The 20,029-nt window shown below is 35.1% G+C and overlaps 3 long non-coding RNA genes across 3 annotated transcripts in view; 1 reads left to right on the forward strand and 2 right to left on the reverse strand.

Moving 5' to 3' along the window:
• LOC145553749 (uncharacterized) overlaps positions 1-19,767 on the reverse strand; it is a 35,433-nt gene extending 15,666 nt beyond the window's left edge. Inside the window, exon 1 of the long non-coding RNA XR_014089786.1 lies at positions 19,521-19,767. This is a non-coding gene — a long non-coding RNA (uncharacterized LOC145553749). The remainder of the gene's footprint in view (positions 1-19,520) is intronic.
• LOC145553753 (uncharacterized) lies at positions 788-3,702 on the reverse strand. The gene is made up of 2 exons (XR_014089790.1): positions 3,476-3,702; positions 788-2,394 (listed from the first exon to the last, which is right to left on the reverse strand). It is a non-coding gene; the product is annotated as an uncharacterized LOC145553753 (long non-coding RNA).
• LOC145553742 (uncharacterized) lies at positions 13,341-15,269 on the forward strand. The gene is made up of 3 exons (XR_014089776.1): positions 13,341-13,495; positions 13,846-13,917; positions 14,849-15,269. It is a non-coding gene; the product is annotated as an uncharacterized LOC145553742 (long non-coding RNA).
• Positions 19,768-20,029: the final 262 nt, after the last annotated feature.

Genomic DNA, 20,029 nt, shown 5'->3' on the forward strand with positions numbered 1-20,029 from the left:
ATAAAAACTTAATTTTGGTTTACTGTAAAGATTTCATGAACCTGATGAGCTACAACATGGCCTCATTCAGAATAACATCATATAAATTGAGGTAGTTTGGCATTTCGTCAACTCCGTCAGATGTCAACTCTATCGGTTTTTGTGACTGTGAAATTGTCAAATCTCACTTAAATGTAAAATTAATTCATTTTAATGTATTTTAAATAAATTGAATTACTTTACATGTACCAAGTTTTTCAGTTTACTCACTAGTTTGTCACCTTTAGTTCTGTGTCAACTCCGTCAGATGGATTTTTTGTTTTAAATATTTCATGTGCCATCTGCATTTGTTGGTAAAATGAGTAAAAATATCACTAATAGGGTCATTAAAAATTATTCTATATATATTTTTGTCAGGTGGTGATGAAAACATTCTAGGTCAGGTCGATTGAAAGCATGTTTTTTTTGTATGTTGCAACTGGGAGCCTGTAACTTAGCATCTTTACATTGTCATATGGTTGAGAAACGAAAATATATATTTGGACTACAAACTAGACCAAAAATATTGAGAAAGATTGAGTTTTTCTTCTAACTTCACCTTGGTGTTTCCTACCATGTGCAGTCCTCTGTCTTCTTCTTTGGGGTTTTATGATTGTCGGTTTTCATGTTATTGCCTTATCGCCACCTTGTGGATTTTTCGATCATTACATGTAAAGAGATTTCATACAGTGGCAATTCATTTTGGAAAACTTCAAATCTTTTCATAGTAATAATAGAAGACAGTTGCAGCAGAAAAGAGAAAAATACAAAACAAAAAAAACACTTTTATTATAAGTGTATTAAGGTCAACAACACCCACCCACTCTTTCTCTATACAGGATAGAAAAAATACAAATCAAGTCCAATTTTGAGAGAATGTTCTGGAGGGGAGTCCATGTCCGGTCAAACTCAGTTAGTGCATGAAATAGTCAGTGGGCTCCAAAGCCACTTCAGCTATCAGCATCAGTACTGGCTCTCCTCAGGGCTGTGTGCTGATCCCTCTGCTCTTCACGTTGTACATAAACAGGATGTTAATCAGTATTGTTTTTGATACAGAATATGCCAGGAAAACAAAACAAAGCATCTCTGAAGGAAAATGTGTTGTGGTTGCACATCTTTAAGAATCCAAATGTGAAGATCCAAATGATCACATTTAACAAATACAACTTTCAGCTCTATAGACATGAAACCCCTCCAGTCTTTCATTCTAGTGTTAAACCACATCCATTGAATAGTGAACCTCAACATAGAACGTGTGGAAAATACTTCTATGGCTTTTCACCTGTGTGACGCCTCATGTGGTGAGTTAAACTAACCTTGTGACGAAAACTTTTTCCACAGCTCCCACAAGAAAACGGCTTTTCACCAGTGTGAATCATCATGTGGCAAGTTAACTCCCGTTTTCTCCTAAAACTTTTTCCACAGCTCCCACATGAAAATGGCTTTTCACCTGTGTGAATCATCATGTGGCAAGTTAACTCCCGTTTTTGACTGAAACTTTTTCCACAGCTCCCACATGAAAACGGCTTTTCACCAGTGTGAATCATCATGTGCTGAGTTACGTTCTGTTTTTGACTGAAACTTTTTCCACACTTCACACATGAAAACGGCTTTTCACCAGTGTGAATCATCATGTGCTGAGTTAAATGCAGTTTTCGACTAAAGCTATTTCTACAACTCCCACATGAAAACGGCTTTTCACCTGTGTGAATCATCATGTGCTGAGTTAAATTCTGTTTTCGACTGAAACGTTTTCCACACTTCACACATGAAAACAGTTTTTCACCTGTGTGAATCATCATGTGTCTAGTTAAATTCTGTTTTCGACTGAAACTTTTTCCACACTTCCCACATGAAAACGGCTTTTCACCAGAGTGAATCATCATGTGTCTAGTTAACCTATCATTTCTTCTAAAACTTTTTCCACAGCTCCCACATGAAAACGGTTTTTCACCAGTGTGAATCATCATGTGCTGATTTAACTTCTGTTTTTGACTGAAACTTTTTCCACACTTCACACATGAAAACAGGTTTTGAACCGTATGAGTTCTCATGTGATCATCAAAAACATATTTTAAAGCGAAACGCTTTTTACAGATGGCACATGAGAAAGGTTTTCTTCTTTCCTGATTTTGCTTCTCGGCTCCAGCAGCTTCCTTTAAGAGGACTTGGTTCCTGTTTGGTTCTGATTCAGTTTGGTGTGTTTGCTCATCAACAGGAACCAACATGCAGGTATCAGTCGCCTGTTTTAATTCAATCTGTTCTTCACCCTGACTGCAGTAAACTTCTTTTCTTCCTGGTCTTGTTTTCCCTGCAGAGGTTCCAACTCCTCCTGGTCCAGAGTCGATCTTCTCTCTTGGTTAAACTGCAGGGAACCTGGAAAAGAAAACAGAGAAAAAGAGTTATTGTTAACTTTATTGAAGTAAGTAGGAGAAATCTTTCATTGTTTAAAACAGAAATCAACAAAAAAAACACTTTAAAATTCAAAAGCGTAGACAGAGAGACAGATCAGTCGTCACATCCAGCGAACTAACGAATTTGCCACTTCGGCACAGCACAGAGGACGTCAGAGGATGAAAAACAATAGACTCCGAGCAAAACTCAGATGTCCCAGCTTTAACTAGCATGTAAACGCACCATCTACACACAAATCTTGGAGCTTCCCAGAAGCGTGAAATGAGTCTCAAAAATAGTTGTGCACTCGTAACCAGATTTGTGTGTAAATGCAGTTTTGTGTATGTGTACCAGGTGATTTGTGTGTACTTTATCAACATGTATAGGCGTAGGAGAAGGTTTATTTTATTTTTAAGTTTTACAAATCGAGTATTACACACACATAGATATTTTAACACACACACAAATCTTTTTACATACGCACAGATATTTTGAGACTATTTTCACTCCATAAGGTCTCAGTTTTATATGCTTCATAAAATTTATCATGGATTTACCGACACACCTCTAATGAAAAGTTTGACCAAATTTGTTAAGCAAATAACAATGTTTGACCACTGTTATTTGCTTAACAAACTGGAAAAAATAAACTATAAAAACAATCTTCAAGGTTTTTGGATATTAAACTTTTATCTACATACGAAGCATCACCTCAGTGTAGCGGTGGCTTCTTGATTGGACTTTTATAGAATATTTAGTTTGACAAACACATTATAAAATGTACAGCTACTAACACCACTAATAATATTGTATGTTTTACTAAACTTGCGCTTCGTTGTTCACATTTCTCCTGTTTTCTGAAGTAAGTCTCAGTAGTTAAAGGAGAGGAATAAAAAATGTCATTTTCTCTCTACATAAATAAGCCATTGGCACAGCGTAATATTCATGTCTGCGTTCTAATATGTTAATAAAATATTTATACGGGAAAAGAACATTTACTAAAATGATCCTCATACAGAAAGGTGCAGACATTAACCTTCGTCCAAACGCTGGTGTTTCCTACCTATTCGGTGTAAGATTATCAGGGGGATCCTGGAGAAATCCAGCAGTCTGCGCTGATCATCCATCTCTTCCTCTGACTTGACGATTATTTCTTGAAACTCTGAATGTTGCTTCAGCACCAGTTAACGGGAGCTTTTTCATAAACTCGTTAAAACTGGACCGAAGATAGTTTTCAGAGAAACACTCAAACATTCAGCACAACAGACCACGTGCAGTCCTCTTTGTCTTCTTCTTTCCAGATTTATGATTGTCGGTTTTCATGTTATTGCTTTACCGCCACCTTGTGGATCCTTCGATCATTACATGTAAAGAGTTCTCATACAGTGGTAATTCATTTTGGACTCCCTCAATGGAGAGCCATTTCAGCCAAAATTAAATAAATAAATAAATAAATGGGTGAAATAAATAAAAAATGAGTAAAATAAATCAAAAAATGAAGAAAAAGAGTGAAATAAATAAAAAATGTGGTTAAATAAATAATTTAGCTTTTTCATTAACCCAATTTTTCATTTATTTATTTTTCATATTATCAATTTCTCAATTTCCTTTTTTTCATTAATCTATTTTTCATTTACCCATTTTTCATTAATCTATTTTTCATTTAACCATTTTTAATTTAGCTTTTTCATTAACCCAATTTTTCATTTATTTATTTTCATATTATCAATTTCTCTTTTTCATTAATCTATTTTCATTTATCCCTTTATCCATTTACCCATTTTTAATTAATCTATTTTTCATTTAACCACTTTTCAATTTCCCTATTTCATTAACCCAATTTTTTCATTTATTTATTTTTCATATTATCAATTTCACAATTTCTCTTTTAATTTATCTATTTTTCATTTATCTATTTTCATTTGTCCATTTTTCATTTATCCCTTTATCTATTTACCCATTTTTCATTAATCTATTTTTAATTTAACAATTTTTCAATTTCCTTTTTCCATTAGCCTGATTTTCTATTTCCCGGTTTCATTAATCAATTTCTCATATATCCTTTTTTTATTTACCCATTTTTCTTTTACCTATTTTTCATTTAACATTTGTTTGAAAAATAGTTACTTTTCCCATTTTCCAATTTCCCTTATTCATTTAGTATTTCCTTATTTTCTTATTTATCACATTCTATTTCCCCGCAAAACTTGGAAAAAATAAATGCAAATGAGGAGAGGCACGTCATCAGGCTACAACTTCCCCAATTGGTTGGTTAGCGTCACACCCATACTTTGCTTCCAGAAAGATGGCGACCTACTAACGGGTTATCAATAAGCTGAAGCTCATTAACTTCATTAGAAAATAGTGTTATTACTCCTGACTTTAGTTCTCGTGTGGCCGCTCAGACAGAACGTGTTTCAGTTGGCGGCTCTCATGGACTCAGAGCTTCACCGTCGGGAGTTTTTATAGTTTGGACGAAGCGGCCGCTGAAGTTGGCTTACGATTGAAGGTTCGGGACACCTTCGTAGCTACCAGCTGTGATCCAACTATAAGGAGCAGACTTTACTGTACATCGTAAGTGAACTGCAATATCCAGAGGCAGCTCTATGGAGCATCGAGCTGAAAGAATGAGAGTGGCAAGCCTTGGAGATCTTCGTCGGAGGCCATCTTTCAGACATGCACCGCTGCTGTCCGTCCAGGATCCTCCGGTTGCCCAGACGTTACACGGTAAGCTACTAACGCTGATGTTTGTTTTCCAACTACAGTCATATTTAATCAATAGGGCTCAATTACGATCGCGGGAGGTTTTGAGTTGATCTTGATCTTAGCAGTAGGTGACAAACTGAACGCCTCCAGGATGTTGAGACCAGCACGTCCTCTGATCCAATACATCTTATTAAGGATAAAATCAACAAAACGTGTTCAAATTAATGGCCCAACAAAATTAATAATCTCTGTAATTATTGTTTAAACAAGGTGTGTGCATTTCTGTGCATTTCGGTACCATTACAAAATAAAAAGGGACTCAAAGACCCTGATGAGCAGAGCAAAGTTTAAATTGGCTAATCAGCCACCGCTGTGTTCATGAGAGGAGATGCTTGTTAACCGAGAAATGAATATGAAGCCTGAAAACCTAATATCTTAACGGACTGAATCCGTTGTGTTTTTAGTTAATCTATGCTGGGTTTGTGGGGCGCAAGCGGTTGCCACGGCAACAGATTGATTAAACGACAGTAAAAAGGTAGGAGAGGTTTAGAGTCGATCGCCGTTATTTTACCTTTGTAAACAGACAACCTGAATACAGTGACATTTAGTGAGGGTACAGAATGGAGAAAAAAAGCTGAACTCCTGCTACAATCTTTGCCTCTCTTGGTTACATCCCTGAGGTGTGCCAAGTGTGGCCCACATGCACATGCATATGCATATAAAGTAAATATGACTGTTATTTTAAGTAGTTCTTTGTGGATGTATAACTTGCCCACCTTAGTTTGCCTGTTTTTGGTCAACATATGTGCCTCAACATTTGCTTACTGTTCCTTAGAGGTGGACAGAAGACCCACAATTTATACTCCAGGAATAACAGTAGCACTTTATCATGTTTTTACTCAAAGTAAAAAGTAGCTGAATAAGAAATTACACAAGAGTAAAGAAGCATTTGGTAAAAAGTTTATCAGTACTGAGTAACTGATCAAGTTATCAATAATTTCATATCTTAAAAAAAAATACACAATTAGAAGGCCCAAAATATTATGTTCAGTGGAAATTTTGGTATTTTAAAGACAAAAATAAAAATTTGTTTAAATAATAGTGATGCTTCATAATAAAATGACTTGAGTAAAAGTAAAAAGTTCAGCATAGTAAGAGTATTCCTAAAAGTTCATTTGAGTTTCAAAAAGTTACTCAACTATATTTGAGTAAATGTAATTAGTTACTCCTAAACTCTGCTGTTCTGAGGGAATAGGAGAAGGAACTGTTAAGGAAATAAATTAATCTTGATATTAAACATTGTTTCAATTAACAAATGAATCATAACACCCAGAACATATTCCGTTTATTCAAGGGTGAAGGAACAGAATGACTGGAGATTCTGGCTGAGAAGGACCAGGCCTGACACGGCGAACAGTGAGGAGAACCGTCTGCACTGTGAGCAGCACCAGAACTCCTGATGGGTCTCCTTCAGGAAGAAGCAGGGAGATGGCCGACCTCCACAGAGAAGAGTTCACCCAAACATCAGAGGAAAAATGAATGCTGGTGCTCAAACAGAGCAGCCTCTTTTCTTAAACCCAACACACACAGGGTGTTGTGGCCTGATTAAAAACCTGCTAACTTCAATTTAACTGAAACACAGAACATCCAGAAATGTGATGAACTTCAGCTATAGAGTGAAAATGACACAGTGAGATGAAAACATTTGTCTACATCACTCTGTTACACAGGACATTAACATTTTACATTTTAAAGTGTTTGTTCCAGAGCACCTGATACAAACGATAGCATTAGCTCATCCATCAGACATTTACTGAGGCCTGAAACATGCAGGGCAGACGACCTGAGGACTGACTGGTTAAACTATTTCACTGACACTTCAGATTGCAGATTTCCAATTGAAGGCGTCCGTAAATGAACACAATCATTATTCAATAAACCAAGCTGTGTAAAATAACTGCTAGGGTTGCTATTAAGTACCCAATATGTCAGTTTGTTCATTTCTACGTTGTCGTGCGTACAAGGTACTCCACTCACTGTTTAGCTTCATGTTGAAGAATCTTCAGTGTAATAAAACCAAAAATAAAACGGATCCAAAACGTTCAATCTGTATTCTATTTTTGTAGCTTTGTTCTATTAAGATTGTTTCGTTTATTTTAAGCAACAAACGAACCATTTTATTGTCTCTGGGACATGAAAACATGAGATTTGATTAAATTAGAACTTCACAGATAAGGAACACAGATTTCATAATAATCAAACATTTTGTTTATTCAAAACGGTAAAATACAGACGGTTCATGCATATCAATGATGTAAGAACAGCCACATTTTTCTTAAATTAATGTGTCACCAGTGCATTTGGCCGAGTTTCCTGCTCCAGAAAGGTGAAGGTCTCTGGTCATCCTGAAGCTGTGAGCCCACTGGGAGTCTGAAGGGAAACACTGAGACCAGAGGCCTGCAGGATGGTCTGCATCTGAAAACGTACATGATGGAAACATTAATAAATGTGCTGCGCCAAAAAGCTGTACTTTTGACCTGGTGGCGAAGGTACCAGTTATGGTAGATCTGAACTTTGGTTTGATGACCTAAATATGAGAAGCTTCAGACTGACAGGAGTTGGGTTAAAGCCACATCTTGTGAAGTTGGTATATTTTTCCTCCAACAGGATCCAGAGGAATCGCAACAAACCAAAAGTTGGACTAGAATTTATTTCAATGTCATTTGTGAATGTCAGCTTCTCATTTTCAACAGTGGAGTTTAAAAGTTGAAAGGTTATTTTGGAGATAGTTTCATCGCATCAATATTTCCACTAAATAAATAGCATGTTTGATACATGAAAAGCCTCTCAGACTCAAAGCAAGATGCCAGAGAGCACAAAACGTAAATATGAATTTAATTTCACATAATTATCTCGGTAGAAGCCATTTGTTTGTTAATGAAATATATATAAAAATATATGTCTGAGCGGCCACACGAAAACTAAAGTCAGGAGTAATAACACTATTTTCTAATGAAGTTAATGAGCTTCAGCTTATTGATAACCCGTTAGTAGGTCGCCATCTTTCTGGAAGCAAAGTATGGGTGTGACGCTAACCAACCAATTGGGGAAGTTGTAGCCTGATGACGTGCCTCTCCTCATTTGCATTTATTTTTTCCAAGTTTTGCGGGGAAATAGAATGTGATAAATAAGAAAATAAGGAAATACTAAATGAATAAGGGAAATTGGAAAATGGGAAAAGTAACTATTTTTCAAACAAATGTTAAATGAAAAATAGGTAAAAGAAAAATGGGTAAATAAAAAAGGGATATATGAGAAATTGATTAATGAAACTGGGAAATAGAAAATCAGGCTAATGGAAAAAGGAAATTGAAAAATTGTTAAATTAAAAAATAGATTAATGAAAAATGGGTAAGTAGATAAAGGGATAAATGAAAAATGGACACATGAAAAATAGATAAATGAAAAATAGATAAATGAAAAAGAGAAATTGAGAAATTGATAATATGAAAAATAAATAAATGAAAAAATTGGGTTAATGAAATAGGGAAATTGAAAAGTGGTTAAATGAAAAATAGATTAATTAAAAATGGGTAAATGGATAAAGGGATAAATGAAAAATAGATTAATGAAAAAGAGAAATTGATATGAAAAATAAATAAATGAAAAATTGGGTTAATGAAAAAGCTAATTTAAAAAATGGTTAAATGAAAAATAGATTAATGAAAAATGGGTAAATGAAAAATAGATTAATGAAAAAAAGGAAATTGTGAAATTGATAATATGAAAAATAAATAAATGAAAAATTGGGTTAATGAAAAAGCTAAATTATTTATTTAACCACATTTTTTATTTATTTCACTCTTTTTCTTCATTTTTTGATTTATTTTACTCATTTTTTATTTATTTCACCCATTTATTTATTTAATTTTGGCTGAAATGGCTCTCCATAGAAAGGGTTATTATGTGGAATTTCACAATGGACCACACAAATAACATTCTACTTTGTACTTGAGAAAATCAACTATTTTACTAAGAACAAGCTTGATGAATTTTGGGTGATTTGGTCTGTCTTTTACACTTGGCTGTGCCAAAATGATATCCAACTCGATGGGTGGAAAAAGGATTGGTTATAAGGTCATATGGTGAGTCAAACTGATGTTTACGTTGTTTAGTCTATTAAGGGTCTGCTACAAAACCCCCTTTTTTATCTATTCCCCTCCCCAGTGTGTATGTCCTTTAGGTTTTTGTCTGGTCTAGATCTACTTTTAAGTATTTGTAAGTGAATATATGTATGTTTCTTGTTCTCTTGTTAAAATCAATAAGAATACATAAAAATATATATACACAAAATATATTTTTTTCAAATATCTGACTAAACTAAAATGGGTCATGTGAGGACAACAATGTATATTTTCTTGGTGTTTGCTCAAAGTTTTTGTATTTTAAACACTGTAGTCGGTGGATGACGCCTGTAAAATCCTTTGTCCAGGAGCATAGCTCAATACATTATAATAGCTTAAAACAATTAAAGAAATACTAAAATTATATACTATGACAATTAAGTATAAGTAGTCATATAATTATAAAGTATAATAATGTTGGTTAATTTATGTTATTCTCTAGTTTTTTTCTTCTTTTTATTCCCAAGTTGTTTGTCCCAACCATGTTGTGGTTGTGACAAGCCACATCATGGTTTGTCACAACCACAAACTGGTTGTGACAACCAGTTTTTACAAGGTTTTGTAAAAACTGACAATTTACAAAATTTTGGTTTACTGTAAAGATTTCATGAACCTGATGAGCTACAACATGGCCTCATTCAGAATATCATATAAATTGAGGTAGTTTGGCATTTCGTCAACTCCGTCAGATGTCAACTCCATCAGTTTTTGTGACTGTGAAATTGTCAAATCTCACTTAAATGTAAAATTAATTCATTTTAATGTATTTTACATAAATTGAATTACTTTACATGTACCAAGTTTTTCAGTTTACTCACTAGTTTGTCACCACCTTTAGTTCTGTGTCAACTCCGTCAGATGGATTTTTTGTTTTAAATATTTAGTTTCTTGAGAAGCATTTGTCGGTAAAATGAGTAAAAATATCACTAATAGGGTCATTAAAAATCATTCTATATTTTTGTCAGGTGGTGATGAAAACGTTCTAGGTCAGGTCGATTGAAAGCGTTTTTTTTTTAATGTTGCAACTGGGAGCCTGTAACTTAGCATCTTTACATTGTCATATGATTGAGAAACAAAAATATATATTTGGACTAGAAACTAGACCAAAAATATTTAGAAAGATTGAGTTTTTCTTCTAACTTCACCTTGGTGTTTCCTACCATGTGCAGTCCTCCGTCTTCTCCTTTGGGGTTTTATGATTGTCGGTTTTCATGTTATTGATTTACCGCCACCTTGTGGATCCTTCGATCATTACGTGTAAAGAGATCTCATACAGTGGCAATTCATTTTGGAAAACTTCAAATCTTTTCATAGTAATAATAGAAGACAGTTGCAGCAGAAAACAGAAAAATACAAAACAAAAAAACACTTTTATTATAAGTGTATTAAGGTCAACAACACCCACCCACTCTTTCTCTATACAGAATAGAAAAATACAAATCAAGTCCAATTTTGAGAGAATGTTCTGGAAGGGAGTCCATGTCCGGTCAAACTCTGTTAGTGCATGAAATAGTCAGTGGGCTCCAAAGCCACTTCAGCTATCAGCATCAGTACTGGCTCTCCTCAGGGCTGTGTGCTGAGCCCTCTGCTCTTCACATTGTACATAAACAGGATGTTAATAACATACAGTTGATCAGTATTGTTTTTGATACAGAATATGCCAGGAAAACAAAACAAAGCATCTCTGAAGGAAAATGTGTCGTGGTTGCACATCTCCAAGAATCCAAATGTGAAGATCCAAATGATCACATTTAACAAATACAACTTTCAGCTCTATAGACATGAATCCCCTCCAGTCTTTCATTCTAGTGTTAAACCAAAACCATTGAATAGTGAACCTCAACATATAACGTGTGGAAAATACTGCTATGGCTTTTCACCTGTGTGACGCCTCATGTGGCGAGTTAAACTAACCTTGTGACGAAAACTTTTTCCACAACTCCCACATGAAAACGGCTTTTCACCAGTGTGAATCATCATGTGCCGAGTTAAATCCTGTTTTAGACAAAAACTTTTTCCACAACTCCCACATGAAAATGGCTTTTCACCTGTGTGAATCATCATGTGCTGAGTTAATTTCTGTTTTTACTAAACTTTTTCCACACTCCACATGAAAACGGCTTTTCACCAGTGTGAATCATCATGTGTGAGTTAACTCCTGTTTTTGACTGAAACTTTTTCCACACATCACACATGAAAACGGTTTTTCACCTGTGTGAATCATCATGTGCTGAGTTAAATTCTGTTTTCGACTAAAACTTTTCCACAACTTCCACATGAAAACGGTTTTCACCTGTGTGAATCATCATGTGCGAGTTAAATTCTGTTTTCGACTGAAACTTTTTCCACACTTCACACATGAAAACAGGTTTTGAACTGTATGAGTTCTCATGTGATCATCAAAAACATATTTTAAAGCGAAACACTTTTTACAGATGGCACATGAGAAAAGTTTTCTTCTTTCCTGATTTTGCTTCTCGGCTCCAGCAGCTTCCTTTAAGAGGACTTGGTTCCTGTTTGGTTCTGATTCAGTTTGGTGTGTTTGCTCATCAACAGAACCAACATGCAGGTATCAGTCTCCTGTTTTAATTCAATCTGTTCTTCTCCCTGACTGCAGTAAACTTCTCTTCCTTTTATCTTTCTTCTCTTCCTGGTCTTGTTTTGCCTGCAGAGGTTCCAACTCCTCCTGGTCCAGAGTCGATCTTCTCTCTTGGTTAAACTGCAGGGAACCTGGAGAGAAAACAGAGAAAAAGAGTTATTAACGTTATTGAAGTAAGTAGGAGAAATCTTTCATTGTTTAAAACAGAAATCAACAAAAAAAACACTTTAAAATTCAAAAGCGTAGACAGAGAGACAGATCAGTCATCACATCCTGCTGACATTTGGAGAATTCTCATATGAATGGATTTTAAAAACATATTTTATCGCAAAATTAATTGTAGTAGGGATTATTGTTTATATTTAACAGTAAATTGCATTATGTCAAAATGTTATTTATTTGTATTGCTCTGAATTATATAAAAAAATAATTTTAGTCACTTTATATCTTTGGGGTTTATTTACAAACATGAGTTTATTTGTAGGTTAATAGTTGTTTAGTTTTTGTTCCTTTGTTATTTACTTTTCTAAGTTAAACAGGAAGAACTGTGGGTCCATTTTCCATCACTATAGGGACTGGTATTGGACCAGCATGCACTGGGTTGGGCCTCTAGGTTTTGACCAGAGCAGCAATGAAAAGTAGTGATGATGAGATGAAGCTTCATGAAGCCCTGAGGAACTCCATCCAATCACTGGACTCCTGAGCCGATGCACCGCTGTGCTTCATATGCTCCACTGGGACATCAATATATGTAAAATAGGCAAAACAACATGAACATGAATAAATAAACAAGTAAAAAATGTTTGATTCTGATATATAAATTCTGATCAATCTGGTTGTGTAAATCAATGGCTGGATCAAAAAGAAAACGGGAAAAACAGGAGAGATGGTTGTGATTGGCTTGTTATTCGCTACGTCACCAGAGTCAACGATTTATTACAAAATATAAAAACTAACTGTGCTCGAGTTTAGGCGAGTTCTTATGGAGTGAAAATAGTCTCAAAATATCTGTGTGTGCGTAACAAGATTTGTGTGTGCGTTAAAAGACTTGTGCATGTGTATAAAGATTTGTGTGTGAAAAAATCTATGTGTGTGTAATACTCGATTTGTAAACTTAAACATAAAATAAACCTTCTCCTACGCCTATACTTGTTGATAAAGTACACACAAATCACCTGGTTCACATACACAAAACTGCATTTACACACAAATCTGGTTACGAGTGCACAACTATTTTTGAGACTCATTTCACGCTTCGGGGAAGCTCCAAGATTTGTGTGTAGATGGTGCGTTTACATGCTAGTAAAAGCTGGGACATCTGAGTTTTGCTCGGAGTCTTGCGTTTTTATCCTCTGACGTTCTCCTGTGCTTGTGCCGAAGTGGCAAATACGTTAGCTCGCTGGAAAACAGTATATCTCAGCACTTCCTTATAATATCCTAAAATTATTTATAGACATATTGTGCGTTTTTGAACGGCACAGGAGACTAAGTGGTCTGAAAAAGGACCACTGGGTGGCGGGATGGTTCGCTGGCCGGAAAAATAGCCCGGCAAACCCAGAAGCAAGACGGAGCGTCCGGTGATCTGTCCTCTGAAGTAAGTAGGAGCTAAACCTCCAGGCTTTGCTCTCCGATTATAATGAGACATGGAGTAATTAGAAATGATTTCAGATTACATTTTAAATGTCTGGTATTTTGATACTCTGCCCTCCTCATATGTTTCTGTTAGCTGGAGCTAATGTTTACGTCAGCTATGCTACGTTAGCTGTTGGGAGCTGAGTCCGCGGATTTTTGTTCTCACTCTGCAGTTTGATAATCTGTCTTCAGTCTTAACTTTAGCCCAGGTTGATCTAGTTTTGTGATGCTGAAGTCGGCAAGCATCTTCAGATTATGTCATTTGTGGATGTTGGTCATCATCACTGAAACCGCATTTTGTTGCTTCCGCAGTAATGAAGGTAGAGCTGGACCTGCAGGAACATCATCTGCTGCTAGACTTTATTCACCAGAACAAACTGAAAGGTACGTCATTTATGTTGACTTTTCAACATACTTAAGCATTTAGTCTAATGTTCTAATGTTCACACATAGGCCTGTTAAAATAATCAATTAATCAGATGATAAATTAAAACAAAGTCAATCATTTCCATTGGCATGATTTATTGTTTCTCTTTTTTTCCTCTCTACCAAAAACTGGATAATAAAAGTCTTCAGTTTGGTACTTTGGTCTCGGTTAGACCTTATATTGAAAATAAATTTTGTTTATAAAGACTTCAAAATTCATTAATTTTATTTATTCTGGATATTTAAAATGTCTTCCAGTTCCAGTGTTAAATGTTCATTAGAATTTAAAGTCTAAAGACCTTTGAGAATGTGTTCTTGCATTATTATTTCGTCATTACCATTATATAACTTAAAAATGACCTCAAAATAACTATTATTGTTTGTTGAGAGCTTTGGAATAACTTGTACAGTAAAATGTTTCACGGTGACAGACCTGTTCACACATCCTCCAGAATCTTCAGATTAAACTGTGTTTGTGTCTGGACCCCATTTCATGGGCCCTTAAAGAAATATATACCTCGTCTGCAAACAGGACAAGCCTGCTGTTCCTGTTCGTCTTCATTTCAAGTTGATTAATGTAGATGGTAAAATATATTCAGATGGTTTAGATTTTCACAAGCAGTAAATTTCTTTCTCAATTGATATTTTGACACCATTGACAGCTAATAAACACATACTTAAGAAAATAAATATTTTATGCATTTATAGCACCACTGCAAAAATAGCCTTTACAGCAAAACATTTAATGTAAAACATTTGATAAATATAAAAAGAAACATTTCTACATACATTGTGAGGATTCAGGTAATGTTATGTCACAGTCAGGTCTGTCATCAGCTGATCAGGAAAATCAACATATAGTTTTTTTAACTTTTCTCTGCATCTTCAGACAATCAGCAGCTGAGATTCTGGGAGGTTCAACACCAAAACCTGAAGTTTCAAACTGAGCCGTCGACTGGACCAAGACGCCTTTCAAACTACAGTAGTTAACCTGCTCTGTTGGTAGATGTTATGGTGTCTCCTCAATCTGTGCAGACTGGCCTTGGTCTTCTTTGAATACACATCTTTATGGTGTTTTCTTGTTAATTGATTATAGTCAATATTTGAACATCCATTAAGTTTGAAGACATTTCATTGATAACTTTAGGTAGCTGTGAAGCCACCCATGTTACTCTGAACCTATTTTGTTAAAGATTCAACAGATTTGTTGCAATCTTAAATATTTAATCTGTCCTTTCTGTTCAGTGAAATGAACATTAAAGTTAATTCAGGAAACACTTCTGTCATCTTCTTTCTACAGTATAACTTGAATGATGCTTCTATTAAAATTATATATTTGTGACATCAAACTTTTTTTCTGTCATAAAGCAGTGGTCAACTATGGATAAATGTTTGTAATTTACTTTCAACAAATGGAAACCAAAATGGTTTTAAAGTAAAGACACTATGAATGCTCCTCATCTACCTCCACACAGGTAAAGTTTCCACTGTATGCAAGTAAATGCGATTACGACTGAATGACAATTGTACAGCAGGGCATTAACTCCATTTCATAAGGGTCAGGGTCCTCCAACTTTTAGATGTCTCTTCTTTAACACACCTGAGTCAAATCATGAGGTCAGAGGCAGGACTCTGGACAACTTGACTGTCCTAAGCAGCCATTTAATTCAGGCATGCTGAACCAAGACGTATCTAAATGTTGCAGGACACCAGACATCAATGTCTGGATCTGAGGATCCTGTTAGAGGATCAGTGTGTTCCTGCAGCAGCTCCATCGGATCAGAAGATGAGATCTGAAAGATCCTGATGCTCCAGAAAGTGAAATGACACCAGAATCAATCCATCAGTCAGCCGTTTTGTCCTGTGTAGAGATAAATATAAAATGTTATTTATACACATAGAAAGTCAGTAAACTAGAACCAAAAGGTAATTTATTTCATTTAATTTTATTCACTTAGTGAATAAAGTAAAAGGCAAATCAGAATGTCTCACAAACCATATATACAAATATCAGTCAGCAACACGACTTAGGAATTTGATTGGAACCTTTAGGACAAAACAGAAACTGAAAGAACCACACAGATCATTTTTATGGATTAAAGTCTCAAACTGTGCAGAGTGAGAGAACAAAAATCCACGGACTCAGCTCCCAACAGCTAACGTAGCATAGCTGACGTAAACATTAGCTCCAGCTAACAGAAACATATGAGGAGGGTAGAGTATCAAAATACCAGACATTTAAAATGTAATCTGAAATCATTTCTAATTACTCCATGTCTCATTATAATCGGAGAGCAAAGCCTGGAGGTTTAGCTCCTACTTACTTCAGAGGACAGATCACCGGACGCTCCGTCTTGCTTCTGGGTTTCCCGGTGTTATGCCCAGAAAAGCCCGCCTGCCCAAATTTGCATCCCCTGTCGCGGGAGCGCGCATCGCTCTAAGCTCTCGCATATTGACGAGGAAACGAATAAAAATATGACCGAAGAGGAAATTTTAAAGATATTTGTAACATTATCACGTTTCCTAACCATGTAATCCCTAATACGGTGGGTTTTATTTCGCAAATTATTTGAAATAAATACGGTTTTTACACAATGAGTCGAACTTTTTTTCAGTCCGTGTCTGTTGTAAACGTTCTCCGCAAATGGTTTGAAATTCTCTGCTTTGTCTTTTGATATCATAATAGCTCAAAAGCATTGCAACAGAGACCCATTATGTAGAACATTTTATATCATGCTTCACTTCTAGTCTGTTAATGTAGGAGGAAATGCAACTTAATTTATGAGCCTGAAAATATTTGCATCTGTCTTGTTGATATGAAACTTATAGCATTAGCTCAGAGAACAAGTGTCATTACGTAGAAGAGATTAAATCATTTCAGCTCTTTATTTCCCCCAATTAGCACAGGGATGCATGTTTTGGCAATATAGATTTTGAGCCTGCCACAATATGCATTCCTTCTCTATTCCCCTCAAATATTATCCTATCGATATAAAACATATACCAGCAGTTATTGGAACTACTCAGATTATGTAGAAAAAGTTATTTCACTATTAACTCTTGAATTCTTTAAATTAGCACAGGGATGCGTTTTTGGGCAAAATTTCCAGCCTGCCAAAATATGCATCCCTTATCTGTTCCCCTCAAATATTATCCTATTGATTTAAAACTTATACCATCAGTTCTTGGAGCTACTCTCATTATGTATAAATAGTTATTTTACTTTTAACTCTTTATTTCTCAAAGTTGGCACAGGGATGCATTTTTGGGCAATATGGATTTCCAGCCTGCTAAAATATGCATCCCTTATCAATTCCCCTCAAATATTATCCAATTGATTTAAAACTTATACCATCAGTTCTTGGAGCTACTCTCATTATGTATAAATAGTTATTTTACTTTTAACTCTTTATTTCTCAAAGTTAGCACAGGGATGCATTTTTGGGCAATATGGATTTCCAGCCTGCCAAAATATGCACCCCTCTCTATTCCCTTCAAATATTATCCTATTGATTTAAAACTTATACCAGCAGTTCTTGGAGCTACTCTCATTATGTATAAATAGTTATTTTACTTTTAACTCTTTATTTCTCAAAGTTAGCACAGGGATGCATTTTTGGGCTATATGGATTTCCAGCCTGTCAAAATATGCACCCCTCTCTATTCCCTTCAAATATTATCCAATTGATTTAAAACTTATAACAGCAGTTCATGGAGCTACTCTCATTATGTAGAAATAGTTATTTTACTTTTAACTCTTTATTTCTCAAAGTTAGCACAGGGATGCATTTTTGGGCAATATGGATTTCCAGCCTGCCAAAATATGCACCCCTCTCTATTCCCTTCAAATATTATCCTATTGATTTAAAACTTATACCAGCAGTTCTTGGAGCTACTCTCATTATGTAGAAATAGTTATTTTACTTTTAACTCTTTATTTCTCAAAGTTAGCACAGGGATGCATTTTTGGGCAATATGGATTTCCAGCCTGCCAAAATATGCACCCCTCTCTATTCCCCTCAAATATTATCCAATTGATTTAAAACTTATAACAGCAGTTCTTGGAGCTACTCTCATTATGTAGAAAAAGTTATTTCACTCTTAACTCTCTAATTATTAAAATTAGCACAGGGATGCATTTTTGGGCAATATGGATTTCCAGCCTGCCAAAATATGCACCCCTCTCTATTCCCCTCAAATATTATCCAATTGATTTAAAACTTATAACAGCAGTTCTTGGAGCTACTCTCATTATGTATAAATAGTTATTTCATTCTTAACTCTTTAATTCTTCAAATTAGCACAGGGATGCGTTTTTAGGCAATATGGATGGCCTGCCAAAATACGCATCCCCTGTCTATTCTCCTTAAATATTATTATAGTGATTTAAAACTTATACCATCAGTTCTTGGAGCTACTCTCATTATGTATAAATAGTTATTTTACTTTTAACTCTTTATTTCTCAAAGTTAGCACAGGGATGCATTTTTGGGCAATATGGATTTCCAGCCTGCCAAAATATGCACCCCTCTCTATTCCCTTCAAATATTATCCTATTGATTTAAAACTTATACCAGCAGTTCTTGGAGCTACTCTCATTATGTAGAAAAAGTTATTTCACTATTAACTCTCTAATTATTAAAATTAGCACAGGGATGCATTTTTGGGCAATATGGATTTCCAGCCTGCCAAAATATGCACCCCTCTCTATTCCCCTCAAATATTATCCAATTGATTTAAAACTTATAACAGCAGTTCTTGGAGCTACCCTCATTATGTAGAAAAAGTTATTTCACTCTTAACTCTTCAATTCTTCAAATTAGCACTGGGATCCATATTGCCCAAAAATGCATCCCTGTGCTAACTTTAAATGCAGTTTTGTGTTTTACAAATCGAGTATTACACACACATAGATATTTTAACACACACACAAATCTTTTTACACACGCACAGATATTTTGAGACTATTTTCACTCCATAAGGTCTCAGTTTTATATGCTTCATAAAATGTATCATGGATTAATCGACACACCTCTAATGAAAAGTTTGACCAAATTTGTTAAGCAAATAATGTTTGACCACTGTTATTTGCTTAACAAACTGGAAAAAAATAAACTATAAAAACAATTTTCAAGGTTTTTGGATATTAAACTTTTATCTACATACGAAGCATCACCTCAGTGTAGCGGTGGCTTCTTGATTGGACTTTTGTAGAAATTTGGTTTGACAAACAATCGCCACTACAATTTATTTATTACAAATTATAAAATTTACAGCTACTAACACCACTATTAATATTTTATGTTGCCTGCTTTACTAACCTGGCGCTGCATTGTTCACATTTCTCCTGTTTTCTGAAGTAAGTCTCAGTAGTTAAAGGAGAGGAATAAAAAATGTCATTTTCTCTCTACATAAATAAACCATTGGCACAGCGTAATATTCATGTCTGCGTTCTAACATGTTAACAAAAATATTTATACGGGAAAAGAACATTTACCAAAATGATCCTCATACAGAAAGGTGCAGACATTAACCTTCGTCCAAACGCTGGTGTTTCCTACCTATTCGGTGTAAGATTATCTGGGGGGTCCGGGAGAAATCCAGCAGTCTGCGCTGATCATCCATCTCTTCCTCTGACTTGACGATTATTTCTTTAAACTCTGAATGTTGCTTCAGCAGCAGTTAACAGGAGCTTTTTGATAAACTCGTCAAAACTGGACAAAAGATAGTTTTTCAAAGAAACACTCAAACATTCAACACAACAGACCACGTGCAGTCCTCTTTGTCATCTTCTTTCCAGGTTTATGATTGTCGGTTTTCATGTTATTGCTTTACCGCCACCTTGTGGATCCTTGGATCATTACATGTAAAGCGTTCTCATACAGTGACAATTCATTTAGGAAAACGTTAAATCTTTTCATAGTAATAATAGAAGACAGTTGCAGCAGAAAAGAGAAAAATACAACTAAAACAACAACAAAAAAACCCCACTAAATTATTGACGACAACCATAATTTCTAAAATAAAGATCAATGTATGTATGTATATATAATAATTGTAATGTATATTA

The sequence above is a fragment of the Poecilia reticulata genome, chromosome 11, assembly GCF_904066995.2.
Source record: "Poecilia reticulata chromosome 11, P_reticulata-male-v2, whole genome shotgun sequence".
Classification (NCBI taxonomy): domain Eukaryota; kingdom Metazoa; phylum Chordata; class Actinopteri; order Cyprinodontiformes; family Poeciliidae; genus Poecilia; species Poecilia reticulata.